The sequence below is a fragment of the Athene noctua genome, chromosome 9, assembly GCF_965140245.1.
Source record: "Athene noctua chromosome 9, bAthNoc1.hap1.1, whole genome shotgun sequence".
In the NCBI taxonomy this organism is placed as follows: Eukaryota; Metazoa; Chordata; class Aves; order Strigiformes; family Strigidae; genus Athene; species Athene noctua.
The window spans coordinates 4,184,638-4,190,011 of record NC_134045.1 but is presented as its reverse complement, the minus strand read 5'-3'; positions in this window follow the sequence as shown (position 1 = coordinate 4,190,011).

Here is a 5,374-nt window from a genome sequence, read left to right as displayed (position 1 = left end):
CAAGTTCTGCTTCATGGCTCTGGAGTTGTGCGGAGCAGCTTCAGTATTGCCAGTCAGTGTCCTGTGAGCATTACCTCAGCTGTTACGAGCCACTGGACCTATTTGCTGCTGCGTCTAGTGCCTGCTCACAGGCAATTTCCTACCTGCTGTGGAGCAGAACAGAAAAATGTTCTTGCTTGTTCTGCTCCTGTTGCCTGCTGGGGGGGAAGGGAGAGAACCCCTCTTTGTCTTGGAGATTTCCATTGTCTCCCAGGCATTTTAGAAAGATGAGATGCCTCCCAGAGGGGCACCAGGGACACACATCTGTCAAGGATTTTCCCTGTTAATATGAAGAGCAGCAGGCAAGCAATTTCTCTTAAAGGCATCCATCATTTCTTGATGTAGGAGCTGTGCTTTATCTCTTTTTCTTAAATAGCTCTCACACACTACTAAGTTGTCTAGCTAGGCAACACTTTATACTTGTAGGTGCTGGCAATGGATGCTAGATATAAAATTATTGTGATCAGGATATAAGTAATATACAGCTGAGTAACAGAGAATGCATTAAAGCAATGCTATGCAAGAGTCATAAAACTGTTTTCCTCCTCCTTTACTCTTTGATCAGCTGTAGAACATAATTGTCTGGGAGAGTTATTCTTTTTTTAATTCTTTGAGAAAGCTGGAAGTTAGCTTTGTTCCAGAAATCCTGTTTGCTAGGAAAGATATTCTGTGGCTTCCATACCCCTGTCCAAATTCATAGCCACTCCCAGCACATGTATATGTAGCTTAATCTCAAAGTGTTAAATGCAGTGGATGTGTGACAGTATCACCTTCAGTGGAAGGTCACAGAGCTCTCCAGCTTCAAAGAAGTGAAGAAAAGAGCCATGACAATCCCTACACACCTCATTTGCTTCAAATACAAAGACATCTTCTTCACCATCACTGTTGGAAGACCTAGTTTGCTGCTGCTGCTGCCACCTTTTCCCCTTTATCAGATGTTGTTTTGCCTGCTCTGGGACCATGGATCCTGAAGCCATCGGCTGCTTTTTCTTTCACTGCGTGAATCTTCAAAAAATCCTGCCACGACAAAAATCCAGCCCATCAGGAGTCAAGTCCTAAAAAGCAGTTAAGATCTGCTGACCTTCTGGTTTTAAAACCCACAAATAATCAGATGAGACATTAGGTACTGCTAGTACCTTACACGTTCATGACATGTTAGGAGTTCGACCTATAATCTTACTTGGAGAAGGGGGGGGGAAAAGACCCACAACGAAGAATCCTGTGCAGGTACATTTTATATCTATCCTAGACAGATACAAAATACTGCATCATCTTGTGTTTCATGAGACTTCCTGTTTCCTTGCCTGTCAGTAATGCATAATACTATTTTTGTAGCAGCCACAGGGAAGCATGTACAAATACACGAAGAGGTGTAGTGCGGTGTACTGATGAGTTTATCATCTACTGAAAGATGGCACAGCTAGTGAGTGAAGTGGGCAATGAACTGAGCAGTGGGAGGAGAGAAAGGGGAAGGCAAGGGTGGTAACAATGCAAACGGTTACCCAGGTTAGTTGTAGGCCGCTTCTAGTTCTTGCACAAACCCCCATAGATTGCTCGCATCCCTGCTTCTAGAGGCAAAGGTAGCCATGTGGTTCCATTCCCTGTAAATCTTTGCATTTCCTGTTCTTCCTAATAGATACAGAAACCAGAGTCACTTCTGAACTTTCATACCTGTGCCTTGATGAAAAAATGGCACTTGTAAATTATGACATGGTAGAGATTTTCACACTTCAGTCTGTTTGCTGCCAAAAGTGCAAAAACGTACTTTGCACTGACACATTCCTCACTGATTTCTTTTAAGCCCCTGAGCAAACTGTGTGTGGTGCATGCTTGTCATGAGATTCATTCGGCATGAACATAATTCCCGCCTTTCTGAGCTGTGCCAAGTGCCAGTATTGTGTTATTCTGCCTGCTGCTTTCTTTGAGAAGTTGGCAGGGAATGGTTGTGGTGACAGCCCCTCTGGATGGGGATGGTGGGTGCACACCTTGAGTGCAGAGGTGGTCTTGGGCTGGGGGGAAAGTCCTGAGATAGCCGTTCCTGGAAAGGCAGTAAACCCTCCAAACTTCCTGGAGCACCTATACTCTGCTCTTCAGGATTTCAAACTTGAGGATCAGGAGCCAAGAAAAGTCTGTCTTGTGCAATTTCAACAAGGAGGTTCTGAATTTCTGAGCCTCAGCTTCCCCAAAGGCCTCGCGTAGATTAACCCCCCCTTAAAGTTCTTGAGTGTATGTTCAAGACAAAGATCCTTGTCTGTGCTAGGCTTTTCGTGTGCGTTAGCACTGATGTGCTGGCAACACCTTTCTGGTGGCAGGAGCATGTACCGTTTCTGTCCATGCTAAGCTACATCAGGACAGCTTCGACTCTTGGATGCTTCAGAGTGATGCTTTGACAAGTGAGTTGAAGTATTTATTACGGTAACACCTGGAAAACAAATCATTGCTATGAAGAGAGAGCTGATTTATTTTATTCCCAGTTTGTACTTTTTCCTTCCATTCTAGGGATCACAGCCTGTTAGATCTGTAGCACAGAGTCAGAGTGAGCATAAATCCAAAGGAAACACGCTCTAATGTGTGTATGGACAGACAGTTTTGTGTTGCATGTTATATGTTGAGGGGAACATCAAGGGTTTACATGGATCAAGGAGCACCATTTCCTGTGCTTTGTTGAGCCGTGATGAATTTAGAAAATGCTGAAGAGATTGTGTGCAGCCATGACCTAGAAATTAAGGCAGCAGTTTGGCAGAGAACAGTGAGTGATAAGGAAACCCCATTTGGAGTGATGAATAATCTCAATGGCCAATAGTTACCTGCTGGAAGAAAGTAACTTTCTAATCTGATGTTCAGAGACCACAGGGTAAAACATGCTACAAGTGAGGCAAATAAACCCAACCGATTCCTTTCTGGTTTACAGAACAGTATGATGCACCTGCAAAAACATCACCTCGTTCTCAACCAAGAACACCGTAAGTAACCAGACTCATTTCTCATCTCTACTGTGCAGTTACTTAAAAGAACCAGGAATGAATTAAATTTTACTTGTTGATTTCAAAGATTAAGGTTTTGTCAGTCTGATTTTTCTCAGAAAATTTTAACGCAGGGAATTTTCACCAACAGAAACATTACTGTTTTGTGATTATGGCAACTGTGGTAAAAACAAAACAAAACCGAAGAAAAAACCCCCAAGTATTAATGCATGAGATTGAAGGGTTTTTTCTCTTTTAATCTGTGCCTACTTAACATCATGTCACACTGAGGGCTCTTCAAACTACTAATAATGCATTCAACGGATGTATATTCTAAGGAATGCAAAACTGAATCTGATTTATTCTGCATATCTTTTTTAAGCCTGTGAGGGTTAGTGAAGCTACAGCTTTGGAAACTGTGAAAACTAGGGGTGAAATTTTAAAGCAATCGTATGGTATACATTTCTGCAATTGCCCAAAGAAAAGTTTTCTGAAAATATTGTCTTAATTATATTTTTATTTAAAAAAAAAAAACAAACCCAAAGGCAAAGAACTTTTCATGTGGACTCTCTAAAAACCCCAATTGATATTTTCATCATGTGAGCTAGTTGTAAAGTGGGGTGGGGATGAAATTTCTACAGCCTCTTTTAATAGTGTGTATATATGTATTTCTACTTTTCTTTAGATATTTCTTCTTTTCCCTGTCGTGTTATGTTTTATCTCAGAAGAAGGAGGATCGTCACAGGGGAATGGCAAAGTCAAAACGGCCAAACAAAGCAAGGATGTACATCTCTGTGAGTCCTTGTGCACTGAGAACCTCTCCTCTATCAGTGAGAGGTACTTGGGGACTGTGGGGTCAGTAAATCTTTTCGTTATATTCGTAGTTGGACGTGATGGCTTGAAAGAGTGTGAAGGTTCATGTAGTTTTCCCAACAAGCATCAGGAACATCATCTCCCCACTTTTCCAAGATGATGTGGTTCACCGGGGACCGTTCATATTTGTTTTCTTACTATAAAATGTGTTGTCATGAGGGCTCGGAGGCTTATTTTTCTTATTTGGGCATGAGAAAAATTTCTCACAGAGAGCCCTTAGTTTCAAAGGAGGTTGAAACAAGCAGGAGTTTTGACCCGATGGATTAAGATCCCTGCCTCTGTTCCCAACCTTTTTATCCTGTTTTGGAATGACACTTGTGTAATTCTCTGGGTTGAGGAGTCGGTCTCCAGCCCGTTTCAAGATATAGTATAGAATAGCAAGACATAGTATAGAATAGCAAGAGTTTTGCCTGTCTGTTTCCCAGCTCCTTTTGGGATACCCGCATGATTGCCAAAGAGGGTGATGACAATTTGGGAGAAATTTGGGTCCCTCCCTACAAATCCTTCCCTTCCAGCCTTTTGAGGACTTCAGTAATGCATTGAAATTGCAAGCAGTAGCTACCACTTGCAGGCAGAGGAGTAAATTATGCTTTTGGAAGCTTGCACAGGCAGCCTCTTCTCTTCTCTAGCAATAGTAAAAGAGGGTTCGTGCCTCCCCGCTTGTAAACTGCTTTGAGAACTGCTCAGTGTTACAGTTACTGCTGAGATGTGCAGGAGCACGAAGTTCATTGTGTAGAGAGAGGTAGGAGACAGGCTTGACCTTGGCATTTACTTATGTATGTGTGACAGGAGACTTCAATAGCAAAAAGAGAGCCCCAGTGACAAAAGAAGTATTCACGGCCCCTGAGAGCAGAGAGCATGAGCATGCCCAGCTTCTGGTGCAGTGCCAATGCTTTCTGCCCCTTGGGGAGCCCGGGGGCGCTAACAGCGTGCTGGTCTCTTGCTCTACAAGGGTCAGACTTCTTCCAGCCCACCCCGCTGTGTTAGTGTCCTAGGTTACCTAGGTAACCTTTGTTGGCTGTGTGCTAGGTAACCTGTGCTGAGGAGCAGTCCCCTCACAGGACTTTGTTGTCTGTGGATGCTAGCCAGCGACACTGACCTCCACTGCAAAGCATCCTGAGATCAACTGGAAAGCCCAGTGACATGTCCAGGTTGTGTGTTCTCATTTTATCGCTCTTTTAGGTAATGACAGGGTTTAGGAGACTGAGCATGCTGAATGTTCAAAAAGGAATGTGAGAGGCTGGTTTGTTTTGGCAAGCACAAACCAAGTCTTTTTCAGTGTCTGCTGCTTGAAACCGTGCCTGCCTTGGATGATCTTTCTCTTCTGGTTGTCTTTCAGAATCCCCCAGGATGACCTGCAGCTTAGTGACAGCGAAGAGGATAGTGACAACCAAGTCAGTGTTAGATGTTTTAGATGTTTAGACCAAGTCAGTTTTAGACATCCTTTTAAATCATCACAACTTGTGGTGGTGTTCTGACTTCCTTAAGCTCACCTTTCC